This window comes from Gordionus sp. m RMFG-2023, chromosome 5 (genome assembly GCF_954871325.1).
Source record: "Gordionus sp. m RMFG-2023 chromosome 5, tfGorSpeb1-WG-v2, whole genome shotgun sequence".
In the NCBI taxonomy this organism is placed as follows: Eukaryota; Metazoa; Nematomorpha; class Gordioida; order Chordodea; family Parachordodidae; genus Gordionus; species Gordionus sp. m RMFG-2023.
Genome location: NC_088779.1, coordinates 30,790,884 through 30,812,272, shown reverse-complemented (window position 1 = coordinate 30,812,272; position 21,389 = coordinate 30,790,884). Strand labels below are relative to the sequence as shown.

Sequence of the window (21,389 nt, the reverse complement as noted above, 5' to 3'; positions counted from 1 at the left end):
ATAAAATAATATTTTTTTTTAAAAAAATAAGCTGTAAAATACATATTGAAACTTGTTAAAATCTATATTGTTTTTAAATGTATAATATAGATTTAAAATATTTCTCAATAGGAAAAGCTAAATTCCTCCCAGAATATACTTATAAAAAAAGCCAAATAATTCTTCCCCAAAAATAACTTCATAATTATTTCACAAGATTAAAATTAATTTTTTTTTAAAAACAGTAGATACATATTCTTTTCATGAATATTAAATATTTTTGCCATCCTCTATCAAAATTTTTTAGGATAAAATGAAAAATAAATAAATAAATAATTTCACAAATGTGACGAACAATAAAATGCGGCACACCTCCCAATGAAACTTTTATATGAACATTAAGTTATTTAATAAACCCGACATAAAAATTGACTTCCACAACTCTGTCTATAATAAGTTACTAGATCCGTATTTTTTCATTATATAGAAACATTATCAATCTTTAATTTATTCAAAATAATTCGTTTCGTTTTAATGTATTAGCAGAGGCATCCCACAAAATGAGTTACATGTTAAAGGAATTATTAATGATAAAATTATAACATATTTTTTAAAATTTTTTTTTTTATAACTATGCAATAACAATCTTTAAAATTACATTATTCATTTTATATTTACTTTACATCTATAATATTGGCTAACAGATATGTTAGAAATTAGGCAATGCCTACAACCATTGCTAAAAAAAAAAAATTTTTTAAATTTACATTACTAGATTTTTAAATTTATTTGCAATTATAAGATTCTTATTAAAATATTCATTTTTGTGTTGTACAATTTTAAAAATAAATTTCGAAAAAATTATCAGTGGAGGAATACATCTTTTTTTTTGCTACTCAATCGTTATCATTGATTTTTGAATATTTGATTCAGAATATATGAATATTATTAGATTAGTAAAAGAAATTATAAATATTATTCGAATAATTTCCAAATCAAAATTACTAATTAGCACTAGAATGGGCTTCGACAGGGTGGTCGGAATTAAGATAAATGACAAGTAATCAGAAATTCTTATTTGGTGAATAAATGGGTGAACCAATAAAAATTACTTTTATGCAAACTCATGAGATTAGCTGTAAGTTAGTTTACATTTCATATCAATTTTATGTTAAATAGTATTAGTATATAATATATCATGGTATTACTCAAACCATTTATACTCTAAACACAACTGACGATGACGACTAGACAAATTTCTGCAGAACTGAGACAAAGAACTACACAAACTCACAGAGCAACTAAAACAAAACACTTATTCTTCTAACCACAACTGACGATTATTTAACTATTAATATTTGAGTAGTGTCAGTAACAAACATAGGAAATATGTTTACACTATATTTTTCTTTATTAATATTACTAGTTAGTAGTATAATTTTAGTTGTTATGATATATATATATAAATAAAATACACCTTTATAAATCCCCAATTTTCGTACAATAAAAATTACAAGATGACATGTATAAAAAAATAATCTATAATCTATAGGGTTAGCTGTTAGGGTGTGCAATAACAGCAGAGATGTTCATTTGAGGTGCAATAGTCATGGCAGAAGAGAGCTCGACCTTGATCATTAAAAAAGTTTGTATATATTTTAAAAAAATTAGATATATATCTAAAAATTAATCATGTTTTAATATAAATCCTACCATATTCATTTACATAACGCAGTTGAGCATTTACTACAGGGTTTGTTGAATCAACTTTAAAATAAAATTAAAAATAATCATAGCAAGATATCTATTTTTTACAGAGTGGGCATCCTGTGGATATAGGAATTAGGAAGTTCAAAATAATTATCACAGTATATAGAAATCCCATTAGATACAAGCAACTTTTAATCATGTTTTTTATTGATTATATATTAATAAAATATATTTGATAAAATCAGTCTTTATATACATCTAATTAATCGTGACATATATTAATATTATAAATACGATACAAACTAAAATATTATTATATTTAAGGAAAAATATGCTAATTTATTTTGGAAAAAATATGATATTTTATTTTTTTTTAAAATATATAAATATAATTAGTTTTACCAACATGATAAACATTTATTGAAATGACGACTATTATAATATATCTTATTATGACAATTATTCAAATAAATTTTTTTTATATAAAAACACAGTTAAAATAATATTTTTTTTTAATTAATATTTTGTATGACCTTTGGCACCTTCAACCAAAATAATTCGGTTTTTTTTTAAGAAATGAAAATCCGCAGATATCATTTAAGTGTATAGCCTATTAAAAATTAGAATATATATATTTCAGACGCTAACATTGCATACCAGATATATACAAATGGCAAAATTTTCAGGTTAAGCCCAGTTTTAACTTAGCTTATGCCCGGCCAGGCCAAATTTTTACATGCCCCGGTCCTGACCATTTCTAATTTTGTACTATGGTTCCCAAACTCGGTACAATTTTAGTAAATACAAGGCCCCACCCGAAATATATAGTTAAACACCGAAATAAACAACTATTTATAATATTGAGAAAGGGGTTAAAATTAATAAAACATGGATTACCACTTCTATCAAATATCGGAAATTATCAATAATCCAGTCAATTATTGTTTTTAATAGGCCTAGTTAGTTACTCTGTTTGCCCAACCCGGCACATGCTGAGGAGCATTGCAGACCTTCAATACGCACGCTTTATTTTTCTATTTTTTGTTCTGGTTTACTTTTTAAATCATATTGGGATAATCTTGTTAAAAATCATGGAGAAAAAAAAATAATCATTGAATACTTGTATTACCTTGAAATTTTAGTCATTAATATCAAGCAATGAGATAAGGTAATATGCCAATTTCAGGATTTCCTTGTCTGTAATATTTATATAATAATTTTTAAAAAAATGTAAGTCTCAATCATTCATAGTTCAAAAATTAGGGGTAAGGGAACTAAGAGATTCCTATGAGAATTTAAGTAATAAATTTTAGGCTTATTAAAATCAAATAATTTTAAGTTGTTGCAACATGACACTACTCCAGCCAACTATTCTCTAATCCTGAGGGTTATGATTACACAACTTACAGAACTGAAACTAGAAGTCCGCCCTGACTCGCAGTACCATTAGAACTTCAGAAACTACTTCAACCATTTATACTCTAAAGAATTGACATTATACAAATTACTCTGAACGGAGACAGAACTGCACAGACTCACAGAAAACTCAAAACAAAACACCTATCCTTCTAACCAAAACTGACGATTATTATAATATGCTTCGTTTTTTTTATCAAACTAACTATTAATATTTGATTAGTGTCAGTAACAAACATAGTAATAGAAAGTTAAAATGTATTATTACTGTAAAATTTATTACTAGTTATAAGTATAATTTTATCTGTTATGAAATATATATATATATAAATATATAAATAAAATATACACCTTGATAAATCCCCAACTTTATTTTCGCATAATAAATATTATAAGTCTTGTATAATAAAATAAGCTATTATCTGTAGAGTTAGCTGTTAGGGGTTAGCAATAACAGCAGAGATATTCATCTGAGGTGCAAAAGTCATGGCAGAAGATAGCTCGACCTTGAGTATTAAATATATATTATGTATATCAAAAATTTTATCATGTTTTAATATAATACCATGTTCATTTACATAACGTATTTGAGCATTCATTTTAGGGTTTCTTGAATCAACTAAAAAAATAAAATCAAAATTATCATAGCAAGCTATCTATTTTTACATAGGGGACATTCTTTGGATCCATGAATTAGGAAGTTGAAAATAAGGGTTAGAGTATACAGAAATCCTGCTAGATACAAACTTTTAATCATGTTTTATATTAATAATATCAATAGAATATATTTTTATATTATCGTAATCTAATTTAAATACGAGATTAACTTATATATTATTTACAAAAAATATATTCTAATTTTTTTTTTTTTTAATATAATAAAAATACAATTAATTATGCCAACATGCTAAATATTTACTGACTATTGATAATATATCTTATTATGACAATTATTCAAATTAAAATTTTTATAAAAACACACTTAAAATATTTTTTTCTTAAAACTAATATTTTGTATGACCTTTGGCACTTCAACCAAAAATTATTCGGTTTTTTAAGAAATAAAAATCCTCAGATATCGTTAAGTGCATAGTCTATTAAAGAATGCAGACTTAACAAAGCATTTATTTGTTGTGTACAAATAGCAAAATTTTTATGTCCGGCCATGTTGTGATTTAGTTTATGCCAGGCCAGGCCAAATTTCAGGCGATCCCGCTCAGTTCCTAATTGTATTAAGGTGGGCCCAGCACGGTCTGATTTACATAAATACAAAAACTTACCAGTAATATATAGTAGTTAAAGTCCAAAATAAAACCAATTATAATTAATATTGAGGAAGTGGGGATTAAGCAAAAATTTAATAGTAATTTCGTCCACGTGAGAAACGTTTTCAAAAATTTATTAACCCTAAAGCTCTATGTCAAGCGAGTTGTACTCTATGCGAAATATCGATTTACTTAATAATATAACATCAGTTAACTAATTTAAAAACAAAAAATGTAAATATACAAAAGAGTTTTTATGATACCAAAAAAAAAGGAAATTTTAATATTTAATTTCCAAAAAAGTTCATAGGAACCATTTTTTTTATTAATATTTTCTCAAATGATTTTAAATTTTTTTAACCCACCCGCTCACATTGTTTAAATTTCTTTATCCGCCCGCCAGCCTTAAATTCTTAACCGGCCACATTCGGAATTTAAAAATTGGGAGTAAGAGAACTGTGAGTTTCCTATGAAAATTTAAACATTATATTTTGGGCTTATTAAATATTACATAATTTCATGTAGTTGGCGTAACCTGATACTAAACAAACTACTCCAACCAAATATCCTCTATTCACTATAGGCAATGATGATTACACAACTTACTACAAAATTGAAAAATCTAGCAGTTAGCCGACTAGAAATGCCATCAGAATTTCACAAATAATCCATGACGATTATGCAAATTACTACAGAACTGAGATGAAGATACACAAACTCACAGAACTAGAACAAAACACCCATCTTTTAATCAGAACTGATATTCTACGATTCTTCTTTTTCTTATCAAATGAACTAAATATTTGAATATTGTCAGTAACAAACATATTAAAAATATGCTTATTATTTTTTACTTATTATAGTTTTTGAATAGAATATATATATTTACAGTAAAATTTATTATCGCTAGTTATTAGTACAATTTTATTTGTTGTAAAATATATATAGTTATAATAAACCTTCATAAATACCCAACTTTAATTTCGTACAGTAAAAGTTATATGTCTTTAATAATAAAATAATATATTATCTATAGAGTTAGCTGTTAGTAGCAATGACAACAGAGATTTTCATTTGAGGTGCAATAGTCATGGCAGAAGAAAGTTTTACCTTATATTGTTTATTAATATATATATATCAATAAATTTTATCATGTTTTAATATATTTCCTACCATGTTCATTTATATAACGCAGTTGAGTAATCATTTCAGGGTCTGTTGGATCATCTTAAATATCAAATCAAAAATAATCATAGAAAGCTATCTATTTTTTACATAGAGGGCATCCTTTGGATCCATGAATCAGGAAGATCAAAATAATGATCATAGCATATAGAAAACCTATTAGATACAAATTTTTAATCATGTTTTATATTGATAAAATATTTTATTTTTTTTTAAAATCAGTCTTTATATACTAATTTAAGATAATCCAATTAATCATAACGTTAAAATGTTATTTATAAATTTACTAATTTTTTTTATTTTTAATTGCAATTAGTTTTTACTTGACATGATAAATATTATTGAAAATAATTACAGTTAAAATAATAATATTTTTTTTAACTAATATTTTTTATGACCTTTGGAATCTTCAACCAAAATTATACAGTTTTAAAGAAATAAAATAGATATCATTTAAGTGCATAGCCTAATAAAATTAGAATATATAATTCAGACTTAACAATGCATCTAGATGTCTTAACAAATGGAATAATCTTGAGGTCTGGCCCCATTGAAATTTAGCTTATGCCCTGTCAGGCTAAATTTTTACCCGAACCTGCCCATTTTTAAAATTTGTACTAAGGTTTCCCAGCCCGATCAGATATCTATATATTTATATCTAGATATAAAAGGCTTAAATCTGGATAAATATGGAAAGAAAAATCATTGAATACTTGTATTACTTTGAAATTTTAGACAAATCATATCAAGCAATGAGATCAACTCATACGCCAATACCACTATCTCCAACCTTGTCTGTAACATTTATATAAAAACATAATTTAAAAAAAACCACCGTTCGCTTTGCTAAGCTCTCTTACTAGTTTCATCATCAAAGAATACGACTACTTGGCACGATCGCTAAATATAACGTTTAGATTGGCCTTGAGGAAACAATGTTGAATCGATAAATATTACCAATCGGAAAAATTGGTTTTAGATATAAGCTGGCTGAAATTTCTATAAAAAAATAGGCTAAAACAAGAGTTTTATAGCCTTATTAATAGTGCGTAATAGCGTATTGGATGAATTTTTTTTTAAAATATTCATATGACTCGATTGGTAGTATGATAAAAATTGGTTATACAAGGTAGGAGTTATTATTTGAAATTTATTAAAATTATTATTATAGGTAAAACTATAATAATTTTATGCTGTATATTTTATCTGATAGGTTTGTGAAAATTTCTAAGGAAAGGGGTTAAGCAAATATTGAATAGTAATTTAGCTCACACACGAAAGTGTATGTACTATGATTTGGTCACTCTTAAGCTCTTTTTCCAGCAAGTAATACTCTAGGCGAAATAGTGTAAGTAAGGGAGAATAGCTAAGAGTTTTTTTAAAAATATAAACCATCAAATTAATATACAAATTTTAGTTAATAATTTTCGATTTATTTAATAAGACATGATTATCTTAATAAAAATTAAATAAAAATATAAAATATGTCTGAGATATAGTATTGTATATAATATTTTGCTGTCATCCTTACATGTTGGGTTAGCAAAAAGTGGGAACGAAATAGATTAGAGAAACACAGACTTAATCGTCCTAAATTACCAACTTGCATGCTAAAAATTAAAAAGCTTTACAGGTACCTATATATCAGCATTAGGTCATACTAAGAGCAAACATACAATAACAAGGACGAACATTAGAAACTTGCTTCTTATAATTTTAGAATAGATATATCAAAAAAATCTACTCGGAGGAAATTGGAACAAATTTCTAATGTTATAACTGAAATTCCCTAAATGCATGCAAATGAATAACGTTAATTGCTGAATTTCCTCGATTATGGAGGATTATTAAATATATAAGACTACCATTTGGTATATTTTTCTCTCCGGCAATATTACAACGGGCCAGTGATAACTTATTTAAAGGGTTTAAAGGGAGTAGTTTATTATTGTAGGAATATGTAGGAATATATTATTTATACATTATGATTTATTATATTAGCCAATTAGACATGGTTATAATAAGAAATATATGTATTTACGATTAACATAATATTGGGTAAGGTTACCTAACACCCATAGCATCTATTAATGTGATATCCTCCGGTTCTATATAAATTGTTATGGTGAGTATAAATAAATTTTGTATGAATTATCTCATCTATTATAATAATCTTCAAAAAAGGTCAATCAAATTTAGCCAATAGTGTTCTTTTAAAAAAAATTAGTCCAATAAAAATGATTATAGGGTAATAGGTCCAATAATAATCATGTAACAACCTTAACATTCATTCAATTTTATAACACATTTTACAATCTTCATAAGGTTACAGAAAACGTTAATTAAGGTTAAATTTTTTATAGATTATATAGTTAACCTACAGATAAAATTGGCTTTAAAGATATTTAATCAAACTGGGTAGAATAAAGGAGAGTTTTAATGTCATAGTATGTCTCTAGGAATTTAGGGGAAAACAATTTTATAAAGTATACTTTGATAAACATTTTGAATATTTTAATTTTGTTAAAACTTAAAAGTGCCCAAAGTGTTTTTATTAATTTGTGAAAATTTTAAGGATTTTTTAAAACATTTTGGATGCAGCTTAAAATAAAATTTTAGTTAATTATTATTCAATAAATTTTTTGGATTTAAAGAAAAGTTCATTTGGTGGAGAATAGAATAATATTAAAAAAAATAAAATTTGGTATTTAATCTATCTCCAGTTTTGAAATGATAATAAAAATGATTATTTTAGAAAGGAACTATTAAATATACACATGTGTTTCATATAAAACCTACACTTATCATAAAAAATTATTTAAATGCTTTTAAGATCTTCATAAATACTCTTTTAAACAAAGACCTCCTATCATATATTTAAATCAAATATGAGGTCAACCTGATTGTGTCACAAACTTAGTGGTGGTATCCATTGGCTATTTGGAGCAAGGATTAAAATACAGAGTCTTAATTTATTAGGTATACATAGCAAATAAGATTGATTGTTAAGGGAGAAGTTAAAAGAGTATTTATGAGGTCTTAAAAGCATTTAAATAATTTTTTATGATAAGTTTGAATTTTATTTCAGTTCTCAACTACCAAAATTATTATGATCTTTCATTGGGCTTGAAATAATTTTTCAAAATTATTATGGCTTTGTACTTTGCCTGGGATATTAAATATTAGGTATAAGTGATCATTAATATTTAATAAATAATATTGGTATTATCAAGTAAAAGCTTTAAATTTATTCTTAATCAAACAATAGTATTTACACTTAGTCTTAATGGATTGAACCCGGCCTGAAGGGGGCAGGAGGTAAAAAGAATAAAAATTGGATATTATTTTCAAATAACAGGTAACATCTAGCATAAAAGTAAGAAGAAAATTCTCATTCCCCGTCATTTTTGACGGGCCATCTACTAGTAATTAATAAAAATAGGAAAAAATACAGAGAATCGAGAAACTAATTGAAATAGAAAAAAATACTAAAATAAATGTTTAGACAAAAATGGTATCAAATGAAGAATAGAAAAATGTTTTTAAAAAAATATCTGACAAAAATTGAGAGTAGGGGAGACTGGGGTTGGTCGGACCGATTTTTTACAAAATCGCCTATAGCTCCAGTGTAATTTTTTATAGATTATATATAATATAAGAATTGATAACCTAAAATTATATTCTATATATGTACATAGAATATCATAAGAATCTATTCCTATTATTGAAATTATGTCCAACAAGCCCCAATAGCAAATGTTAGCCAAGCCCCTTTAAGGGTCTTCCTAAATCCTTAGTTCTTTTAGGCTATGATAAATTGAAATGCATTTTTTATTCATAATGATAAGTATAGAATAATTATAATGTTAATTGTATATAAAAAATTTACTAAATTTTGGTTGACAATAACATAAAAACCCTACAATTAAATTAATAAATAATGCAATTACATTATTTATTATTAATCTTCATCAGCTATCAAAAAATGTACCAAAAATTCTTTCCCATCTCTGATCTTTTTGCAAGGGTTCAGGCATAAGATTGATCCCAAGAGTTTGACGAATAATCTTCTTTCATTTATTTTATTTTTTTCGATTTCAAGAACTTGTTCAAATAAATTTAGTTTTAGAATAATAAATATATTTACAAATGCAAATTACCTTGATATCAATATTCCTCAATTTTTTGAAAGATACAATATGATCCTATACTTAGATAATGGTGATTCTAAATAATATATAATATTATTTATATAAAATATGATTAAAATCATTCCTTAAAATTGTGGATTCACTTTGGCTAGTCTCTATTCGTGAGATTTCAACAGTTATGCAATAATAAAATCTTAATAAAAAAAATAGTATATTTACAATCTTCATATAAATAATTTACATTTCCACACCTTCTCAAACATTGCCCTAGCAATATTTGCTTCAGTAACAAGATATTTACCTTTTATAACAAGTTTGTATACGGTTTCCCTGGCTAGCTGGTTAAAATTAGAAAAGCTAAGTTATGGTACAATTGCCAAGTGGGAATGTACCCACTCTTTAGAAATTTGATCCCTTATAAAGCAATCTCTTATGGGATACTTTATCTTCCGATCGTTAGATTTTTCCATGTTGATTTAGCCATCGCTCTTGCAAAAGAAAAATATTTCAAATTAATACACTCCTTAATTATCTGTTTTGATATTTATTTTCCGCTACAATGGATTTCCATATTTTTCTGAATATTTTTATACCCTATGAATTTTTTTTGGTACCTTACCTTATTGAATTAATTAAAGCTTCTTTATTGATTATCTATAACAAATAATTTTTTTTAAATATTTGAAAATATATAATTATTATTTTAATAACATTTCAAAAATTCACTTTACAAAATATCTGTTATAGGTCATTATTGTAGTTATGTCATTTTGAAAATAACAAAAGATTTTGTAATTTGATTTCTGTTTTATGTGACAAATTTGGCAAGATTGTCATGTCCTGTCACAAAGGCTCCTCAATGAATAGTCATTGGTATTTACACATATAGGTATTTTGTCATGCAGTCACTCTCTAGTGTGTATTCGCTCTTATGTAATCCAGCTTCAACAAAGGCTAATATCTTTGTGAAAAAAATTTTTTCTACTGTTTTTTTTTCTTGCAAATATTACACTTTCTATCTTGTAATATCTCGTAAAGTTTACATTAGGAATTTAAATATAAACAAGCCAAATAAAATATTTAAGATTATATTAATTATAACTTGATTAACTATTACAATAATATTATACTTCCATTATAAGTTAAAATTTAAGAACATAAAAATTTAGAAATAACATTTAGAAATAATGTATAAATTATATTTTAATTTCTTCACAATTACCATTTTAATTTTTTATTTACATAAGCTGATATTGCTAAAATTTGATTATATTGTTTAAAAATTACATAAAATGATTGTGATTATATCTATCTTAAAAATAATTACTATTCAAAATCCGTTTTTGCAGACATAAACATTGTATACATTATTAGAAAAGGTAAAATAGAAAAGACCAATCGCATTCACCTCAAAAGCGATAAATTTAGCAGGAAATCTTTTATAGTTAAATAGAAAGAGAAGCTCTGCCATTATATTTGGGATTATAAAATTCAGGGAATTTTTAAAAAAAAGTTTCCGCTACAAACAGACCACAAGCTATTAATGAGTTTATTTTATACCAAATTATATACCGTTAACATTCACTACCAGAATATAAAGGTGGGCTTGATTATTACAAAGATATCAATATAAAATTGAATTCAAAAGTAGCAGCCAAAGAGCTAATCTGACATGCTTTCTATATTTATCCATACAAGTGAACACAATATTAAAGGATAAACTCTAGATCAAATACAGGTTTGGGAACAAACTCCTTTGAGTGCAAACAAAATTGAAAAATAATAATAATGCAAAATGATGTACTCTCTACATGCCTACCAAAGAAGAGACGAAGTCATAAAAGGTAGAGGTTATTTACAATGGAGAATTAAAATGAAAATTACAATACCAAACCTACTTGTTTAGATATGAAACATCAAGAACATATTGGAATTGTAAGAATGAAGGAACAAGAGAATACATGTGATGGCCTAATATAAACAAAGATATAAACATGGGTGAAAAAATGTAACGATTGCCAGGAACAACAGGATATGCCTCTAAAAAAATCGATTCAAAATTGTCCCCAAACAAATTAAATGGACGACACCGAATGCATATCGATTATGCGACACCATTCAAAACCATTATTGGTTGGTAGTGATATAGATTCATAAATAGTTCACTCTAAAATACGGTTCCATCAGTATCTTAAATAACTGGAAATATAAACTATAACAAGAAATAATGTAATTTAAAAAAATTCGGCTTATTCTTATTATGAAAAAACGCTATAATATCATGCTTAAACAAAATTAAATACAAGATGACGCAAATTCGAAACGATTATTATATCATAATTATGCAAAAATATCTTTGAAAGTTTATTCGATATAATTATAAGTTCACAAAGCAAATTTCAAAGAAATAAAAATATAATGCAAGGCCATTTTATCTTTATTAAATATTATATAGATTTATTGTTACCCTTCCCGTGTTAATCAATTGTGAATAAAATATATACCATATAATCCATGATAATAATGGAACAATAAATAGCTAAAAATGTATATACAATATAATACCATAAAATATAATTAATATAAATAGATTAATCAATTGTGAATAAGTACCATATAATCCATGATAATAATGGAACAATAAATGGCTAAAAATGTATATACAACCGTAAAATACAATTAATATAAATAGATTAATCAATTGTGAATAAAATATGTACCATATAATCCATGATAATAATGGAACAATAAATGGCTAAAAATGTATATACAATATAATACCGTAAAATTTAATTAATATAAATAGATTAATCAATTGTGAATAAAATATGTACCATATAAACCATGATAATAATGTAACAATAAATGGCTAAAAATGTATATACAATATAATACCGTAAAATAAAATTAATATAAATAGATTATTAAAAAATTTTGAATGCAAGATTATTATAATTGTGATAAATAATGAAATTATAAATTAAGGAGAAATTTAAAAAAAAGAAATTTAGAAAGGGATGTGTCAATTTTTCTTATGAATGTTTAATAAGATTTTATGGGTTTTTCTCTTCTCGGTATTTAATAATAATAATTTTTCACAAATAAATGGTAACACTATATTTATTATTTATGGTAATATATGATATAATGTTTTAAAATGTCATCGATAATTAAATATGGCCTAAGTTGAGATGATAGTAGATATTTTCCAGTGGCTTGACTGAATTCTAAGAAATTCTATTTCTTAAGACAAAATTTAAAAAATGCAAATTGAAATATTTAAAATATAGTTTTTAATTATTTTTAATTATGTAGTATATCGAATGAAGATTTAAGTGTACCTTTAAATATAATATAAATGTTTTAAACAATTGGTAATCCAATTTAAAGTCATTATATATATGTATTACTGTTGTAAATGATAAGTTTATAATTTTAAAGCTCTGATTAAAGCGCTCAGAATTTTTTCTAAGAAACCAAAGGCTAGATCATCAGAGACTTCGATACCTGCTGAAAGCTGAGAAATACTATATAATTGTTTAAAACTATTTTTATTTTTATATAAAAATAACGAGATCGGAAAAAATGAATTGATAAGAATAGTATATGAAGCGCCTAGAATTTAATTATCTAATTAGAAATAATGATAAGAACCGTTAATTAAAGATCCAAAAAATATATATTTAAAAATGATACTTTTTTTGCCTTAATTTTAAATAGAATTATAATATATTTTTTTTATAGAAATATGCCACTTTTTTGTTTCTGTGAATGTTGGCAAATCTTCTGAAAAGATGTTAATTCTATAAAAAAAAAAAAATGTTTCAAGATCAAAATCATTAAAGATTGTTTTTTATTTTTAGGAAATGTTAAACTCTCGCTGCAGGAAAATGTTTTCCAGGACGGCTTCTACTGGTAAATAAATAAACATGTTTCATTTTTTTGTGCTATTTCAGGAATCCAATTCCTGAGAGAGAAATAACGTTATCTGACAAATAATCTTTCGTCTAAAATCAGTCTCCAAAATGGGTGATTCAGAAAGTTTAATTTTTTTCATTTAAATCGACATATTTTACTCGAAAGATCTAAAGAAATGATTAGGATAAAGCACTAAAAGATCATTTTATCATTTTTTTTATTAGGGTTTCCCATGTAATTATATCAGTTGGATCTAATTGGGATAGGTTCTTAAATAGCTAAAACTAAAAATTGCAGAAAATTAGAAATTTCTCTTTATATTTCTTAGTAAAACATTTAAAATAAAATTCGAAATTAATTATGCTAAAGCGTAAACACTTATATTTGAGTTAATTTATCTGGAAAAAATAACTAAAATAAAATAGTTGAAAATATTATCATTGCTCACAATGTGATATCATAAAATTTGGGAATAAGGTATTCACAATTTTTAGCTTGTTTTAGAGATTTTAGAAACGGGAACAGATATCAATATTAAAATATTAGAGCAAATTTAAGACCTAACCATTTTTACATAATGATAGAGATAAAACACTGGTCAAATTAACTTTTTACTATCATTTTATACACACGTGTATTATGATTAGAAAATATTTCAAAAAATTGTGAGATTAAAATTCAGTTTTAAAATTATTTAGCTTCTATTAATTTCAAAATTCTGAGCAAAATCTAAGTGTTTTAGACTAGTGGAATATTTGCCAAATTGACATCTCAAAATTGATAATATAAATTGACAAAATGCTAATTTAAATTTAAACTTACCGGCATATACAACAAACGTAATCATACGATTGGCAATATCTTGTGCAGAATATTTTCTGACCTTAAAGCATTAGAAAATTTAGAAAATATATTTTTTTTTACTTTCAAATATATATATATATATAAATAATACGTTTACCGTTTGCTCTGATAAAAAGGAGATGGGCCCTTACAATGTTACTGAATGGACTATCTTTTTTTAAAAAAATAAAAATTATTATTAAGATTTTTATGGATATATGTAATATTTATGTGTATTTACAATGAGAATAGCATCCGTTGGATTGTTGTGTATTTAAGTAGATTATAACTATAAAAATATACAGAAATACTATTAAAGAAAACGTTTTTTTATACATAATTAATTTTAATGTGAAAAATAATTAATTTTTACTTTATTTAAAAATAATATAATAGAAAATAATTAAACAATTAATAAATGGCATGGCCAATTGGAAAATTATTTTATTTAAAATATTTAACATTATATGATGATAATTAATGTTATTATATATAATTTTTTTTGAAATTTATTTTATAATTATAAAAAAAAAAATTTAGAATAATATGTGTAATCCTTGTTACCATTTTATTATTACTTTAACATGTATCTCATTTTTGTAGGATACCATCTCTGTCAGTAATAATGTTGTTAAACTGCTCGTTTTGAGCCGATTAAAATGGCTTACTCAGTATGCCATCCAGAAAAACATTACGCCTGAAGATTTTGCTCACAGCAGGAACAAAGATCTAAGAATATATTATCGAAATCTCCAAGCTTAGCCACTCTTTTTCTGGCTAAAAATATTGATTTAGCCGTTTTTAAAAATCGGCTCAAAACGAGGCCTTTAACAACACTAGTTAGTACATTACGACTTTTAAAATAAAATTAAACTATATAATGATATAGACACATCTAGTAACTTCTGACAAAACTTGTTCTGGGAAAGTCGAATTTTATTTTGTTGTGGTTCATTAAATAATTTAAATATTATTTTAAATTTTTTTTTTCGGGAGGTGTGTCGCATTTTATTTTATGTCACATTTTGTGACATAAATTTTTATTATTTTTTATAATCATTTCATTGTAAAAAAAAATAAAAAATTTTGATAGTAGAGAGAGACAAAATATTTTAATATTCATAAAAAAGATGATATATTTTTTTTTTGGCATAATTAATGAGATAATATAAATTTCCTTAAACTTTCGTCTTTTAAACTTAATTTTTTTCAGCAATAAATATATCCCTCTTGTGTTAAAAATATAGTAATTTTATTCTTATGATATAGTTATGAAATATTTTGGAAAGAATTTGCCTTTTTATCTAATGAAATATATGAAATCTAAGTTATACATTTATTTCAAATTCAGCTTATTTGATAATTTTTTAAATAAATAATCATAATGACGCAATATCATTTTTTAAATATTGTCATCTCTGGTCTATATTATATACAAATAGACATTTTCAATTTGTTTCATATATGTATGTTATCCCCTATGTGTTTTTTCAGGCGATGAGTTATTTTTTCAACTTTAAATTCATTTTTTGTGGATTTTAAAAAAAATAATTAAAAATCTGATTTTACAGGAAATGTGTGCCTTCATGTTTGGAATACTAAGCATTATTATGTTTTTAGATAAGAATGCATTCTTTTCTTACTTGATTAATCATATGTCAATATATCGTCGATCTAGAATTCCACTCGACATTTTAAAATTTTTGAGTTAGAGAGAAGATAATAACTTATTTATTCCCAATATATATATATAAATCAAAATTAGATTTATAAAATATTAATTTTTGCACAAAGTTATTGTCAAAATTGATCAATAAGTTTTTCCTAGACTTTAAACTTTAATATTGATTTTCTCATTTTAAACATTTGTGCACCAATTCTAGGCCGACGATATAAAATCGGACTTTAATTGCATATATTGTCAGAGCATATATTCTCTGATATGCAACAATTATCAATTATAAGTACCTAGAATAAGGTCTGAAGCTTTCCTTATTTATATCATCAGTTAACTGTCTGAGAGTTCATAGTAATTAAGTTGTTAAATAATAGAAAAGGATATACAAAATTTATGAATACATAAAATGATATTATGAGTATCCCGATATTTATTAACTTTTATCATAATGTAAATATAAAGTAAAAATATAAAACCCTTTTTATTATTTTCTTAGTTTTCGATCTTAGCTAAAACCATGTGTTTCCATCATTGTATAACATAATTATAGAATAGAGATGTTATTCTGATTATTATTATTATAACAGTATATAATGTATATTTTTGTAAAAAATTTTTAATTTCTATGCCTAATTTTGTTTATTGAAATATAAAAAGTGTAATACCATAACCACATCCTGATATAATTAATAAGCAGGGGCGTTCACTACTCTTTAGAATCTCAGGGAGTTCATCTTTAATTATATTCTATATGATTGAATTATTTATGCAATATGTATCTATAAGATATACAATATGCTCTTAAGAAAGACTGACTATTACTTTACGGTATATGTGCATATAAGTTCATTCTTTATTTATAAAATTAAATTAGTGGCATGCTTAAAATTTTAATTTCTTTTCTTACGTGTTTTGGGTATTTAGCAGATTCTTAAAAAGCCAACTATATATCACGCTAATAAAGCGTTAAGCTAAACCTAGGAAATAAGCCTAATAATTTTATATATTACATTTAACTTTACCATCCAGAAATTTAAATAAATATTTATAGATTTATGAATAACGAGGTAATATATAAATTGAATTTATATAAGCAATACGCGATATACCTATACTAATATTGCAAAAATCACTAAATTAATTATATACATAATAATTAAACGATTATAATAAATGTTCACTACTATTGAACTAAAATGATGTGCTCCTATTTATTACGTTATTGCACAAACTCCTCCGTCTCCTGTAGACTACTAGGTTTCTAACACAGAGGAAATGGTCATTGTTTAATATGGCCTACTTAACTTTGCTGTGAAAAATAATTTTTAAGCTAAATAGAAGAGGAAATCAAGGTTATTTCACACAAATATTTAATCGTAATTAAGATATCCTTTAATATATTTATAGTAATGAGGTTTCTGAGCCATTCAAGATGATTCAGTGGTTGTGTTCGTTTATTCTACTGGCGAAGATTTCGTGCAAACATTTTCCCCTTTTCCAAAAAAATTTTTTTTTTGAATCTCATAACAACCCCCCCCCCTCTCATTCTAGGCTTTTGATTAATATTATCTTTTTCTATTAAACCTCTACCATTTTTAATTAAACCATTTTTCATAAAATATTTTTTATAGAAACTTTTCCTTTGATTTAAAATATTTTCAAAATTGATTTAAATCATTTCCTAATTTTGAATGAATATTAATGTTTTATTAGAAGAAAAATGAAAACTTTATATATTATAAAATATTTGGCTGAAATAAATCTTGATAAATTATAGTTAGATGTATTTTTGGTTAGTATTTATTAACACGATCCAAAATTCAGTCCTATTAAAACTTATATATATGATTTTAATTCAATAAACTTCTTATTAAACGTTTCTTTTTAATTAAATTTACAAATTTTTCAAATATTTATATTTAACTGAAAACTTTAATCATCTAATAAATTTAGTGCTTCCTGTGCTAAACATGCTTAATTCAATATAAATTTAACCGAAATATCTAATTAATCTTATTCTTTTAAAACCACTCAAAACATGGTCAGATTATTTCTATTGTTTATACTGAGTGTACTGAACCTTTATTTAAGTAGATATAAGAGAAATATTATTTATGACAAAAACTAATTTAATATCATTTATTTAATGTTATTGTAAACTTTGAGATATTATTCTCAAGGTCAAAATAAAACATTTTTGGGGAAAAAAAAATAAAAATATGCTAAATATTTATTAAATATGCTTCTTAAAAAATTTTTATTTTTCTTCTGGCAGTTGAAGCTGCTTGTATATTTTTTTATATATAAAATATAAATCGATAATATTTTATTTTCTAGATGGAGTTATTAATTAAATCAAAATTTTCCAATATTAAATTTAAAACAATTTATAAAAAAAAAATATAAAATACTCAAATGCAAATTGATTTAGTTAAACTTTTGGCACTCATATAGCAGTGCGGAGAAATACGTTCCTTCTTAAGATCTCAAAGGTGATCTTTACAAAATAGACATTTATGTTAAATCGCTATTTTCAAATTTTTACTAATTTTTTTTTAAAGTTGTGTCAAATACATATTTCAAACATATTTAATTAATATTAAAGCCAAGATGAACCTAATAATTATTTTTAAACCCTTTTTGTAGAATAAAAAAAATATATATTGAAACATGATAGTTGTCACTATTTGTCATTGAAAAAATTTTTCAAATTATTTTTAATAAAAATAATGGTAATGAGTAACATTGAAACCCAAATGGCTAAAAAAACTGCTATGAATTGGCGCTGGATATAAAGATTAAACCTCAACCTTCCTATTATTTTTAGATGACGAAGGAGACGAGCCTATAAAGGTTATAGCATCTATGAGGATTATGACCAAATCACTAACAGCGCAGATACAAATAGATGTTGGAGATGACCCAATAATAATTGCCAATATGATATCTAGGAGAATCACACTATACAACGCGTCTGTCAAGACCTCATCCGCGTAGAAGTCCAACAGTGAGTGTGAGTCCACTGGAAAATTCTACAAGCTCACCTAATTTTTGATTCCCAATACAAATAATATAAGGTTATCAGCCTCCATCCTCGCTACACTCATCACATTCTACTATCACCAAAAAGTTCAATTATCAAGCCTAAAACACTCTTCCTGATTCGCAAAAGAGACGACACACCTCGGATGATCAAGAATTTCTAGGAAGTTTCAAAAAAATTTATTCTATGCCCCTTCAAACTCAAGATTTTATAATTATCCCGATGCTAGCGACGGCAACGAAAACAGATAAGATTGAACTCAAGCCTGCTTTCTTATAGGTCCCTTTAGCACATTTTTGGTTTGTCATGTGAAATACTAAAATAGCCATAATGCATTACCTTAGACACTAATTATTAGCCATCCTACTAAATATCATTCTCGACTTTGATCTAAATTAGTCAAAATTACGCATTATTCATTCTTGAACGTCATTATCAATTTTTCCATCACAACTTACATACCACCCTTCAGAAATGGTTCCTGCGTCAATTATTATTAGAACTCAACTATTCTCAGGAGTACAAAATATAACTAAATAAATTTTGGTGTTATAATTTTTTTTTATCTATATACCATGTTTAAGTCTGAAATATGTATGTTATGCAATTATAAACTCTAAAATTTTAATTAATTCCAATAAAAAAAAACAATACGAAGTTTATTTGAAGTGGCCCTAAGAACAAACAAATAACCTTAAAAATATATTTTAAAAATAATTTTGTTTTTTTAAGGAAGGAAGGAAGGAAGGAAGGAAGGAAGGAAGGAAGGAAGGAAGGAAGGAAGGAAGAAAGAAAGAAAGAAAGAAAGAAAGAAAGAAAGAAAGAAAGAAAGAAAGAAAGAAAGAAAGAAAGAAAGAAAGAAAGAAAGAAAGAAAGAAAGAAAGAAAGAAAGTAAAAAAGATGAGACAAGTTATTTTTTTAATAAAAATGAAGAGCTTTTCCAATAAATTAAAATTTGGCATAAATATTTAAGACAGTTTTAAGTAAATAAATATTATGTTTTTCTGATTAAAATATATTGTTATCAAAATTTTATCACGTATCTCATAATTTTGTTAATATTTCTAAATTAATCATTTCTATATTTAGCCTATTTTTTCTAAAAATAGTATATAAAAGCGAAGATTTTCTTAACATAATTGCAATAAAAAATGGAAACAAATTTCTATCTTGTAGGACTTTTATATACTTTGATTATTATAATGATCATGAGTCACTGGAACGAGGGATGCCCTAACTATATCTGTAATTTTGTGGGATTAAATCATATATTCCATCATTTTTTATTTTTTGTAAAGATGATCCACAAAGCAAAGAACTACAAAGACAGCTCAGTTATTTAAAAAAATTTGGTAAAATCTTTATATCAATTTACAAATTTCATGTTTAATAAAATTTAAGACTTAAAAAAAGAGTTTTATATAGTTTTTATAAGAATTATAATATTTATATTATATTTATTAACTTGTGTTATAAGATAAGACCACATTTTGCCACGATTATTGCACCTCAAATGAGTATTTATGCTGTATGTGTTGAATTTGCCAACTCTGCTAAGGGTGCTATCGAATTTATTTCAAGATATACACTATTTTATTATATTAAAAAATAAATGAATTTGGGGATTTATGAAAGAAAAATTTATTTGTAAAAATTTAAACCCATTTGTATTATATTAATTTTTGTAAGGATTGTAAAATAGTTGAAATAGTGAAATATTAAATTGTACAATTATTTTCATATAAAAATGTGTTAATTTTTTCAAAATATTAGAAATAGAAAGCCTAAACAACAGGAAGAGCATGAAATATAATAAGCATCTTTGTTAGCCTAGGTATACCATTATATGTATATTTGTTTATTTAAAATAATCAAAAATACATAACTACCTTAATTTTTTTTATTCCTTGATTTTATTTTAAGTATGCTATAGAAATATCCTTTAACATAATAGTATAGAAGCGAGTTTATATAATAAATATATTTCTATATATAAATATATTGTTTCTTATAGTTTTTTCCACTGTAGTAAACTAGTTCAATTGCATTTTAGAATACCAAAAAACAAAGAAATAATATACAACTTTCAAAAAATATAATTTGTTAGTTAGATGAGAAAAAAAAATCGATTACGTGATAAGTGATATTAAGCGCACTATCCCTAAAATGTCATATATATCAAAGATATATATACAACAGAG

The 21,389-nt window shown here is 24.7% G+C and overlaps 6 long non-coding RNA genes across 8 annotated transcripts; 2 read left to right on the top strand and 4 right to left on the bottom strand.

Annotated features, from left to right (window-relative positions):
• Positions 1-768: 768 nt before the first annotated feature.
• Positions 769-1,517, top strand: LOC135929727 (uncharacterized). Its single transcript, XR_010572634.1, has 2 exons — positions 769-1,117; positions 1,159-1,517. It is a non-coding gene; the product is annotated as an uncharacterized LOC135929727 (long non-coding RNA).
• On the bottom strand, positions 1,368-1,965 carry LOC135930489 (uncharacterized). The gene is made up of 3 exons (XR_010572788.1): positions 1,795-1,965; positions 1,693-1,746; positions 1,368-1,608 (listed from the first exon to the last, which is right to left on the bottom strand). It is a non-coding gene; the product is annotated as an uncharacterized LOC135930489 (long non-coding RNA).
• A 184-nt stretch (positions 1,966-2,149) lies between these two features.
• On the bottom strand, positions 2,150-3,965 carry LOC135930490 (uncharacterized). 3 transcript variants are annotated; one of them, XR_010572791.1, is made up of 5 exons: positions 3,772-3,958; positions 3,671-3,724; positions 3,457-3,611; positions 2,819-2,886; positions 2,151-2,723 (listed from the first exon to the last, which is right to left on the bottom strand). It is a non-coding gene; the product is annotated as an uncharacterized LOC135930490 (long non-coding RNA). The 3 variants fall into 3 exon arrangements; XR_010572790.1 differs by having other exon boundaries at positions 2,165-2,299; positions 2,587-2,886; positions 3,772-3,965; XR_010572789.1 differs by having other exon boundaries at positions 2,150-2,886; positions 3,772-3,952.
• A 1,285-nt stretch (positions 3,966-5,250) lies between these two features.
• Positions 5,251-5,808, bottom strand: LOC135930019 (uncharacterized). The gene is made up of 3 exons (XR_010572707.1): positions 5,646-5,808; positions 5,544-5,597; positions 5,251-5,480 (listed from the first exon to the last, which is right to left on the bottom strand). It is a non-coding gene; the product is annotated as an uncharacterized LOC135930019 (long non-coding RNA).
• Positions 5,809-12,467: 6,659 nt separating this feature from the next.
• LOC135930037 (uncharacterized) lies at positions 12,468-14,850 on the bottom strand. Its single transcript, XR_010572711.1, has 4 exons — positions 14,709-14,850; positions 14,586-14,639; positions 14,447-14,507; positions 12,468-12,949 (listed from the first exon to the last, which is right to left on the bottom strand). It is a non-coding gene; the product is annotated as an uncharacterized LOC135930037 (long non-coding RNA).
• A 5,372-nt stretch (positions 14,851-20,222) lies between these two features.
• Positions 20,223-20,875, top strand: LOC135930008 (uncharacterized). The gene is made up of 3 exons (XR_010572704.1): positions 20,223-20,433; positions 20,487-20,540; positions 20,666-20,875. It is a non-coding gene; the product is annotated as an uncharacterized LOC135930008 (long non-coding RNA).
• Positions 20,876-21,389: the final 514 nt, after the last annotated feature.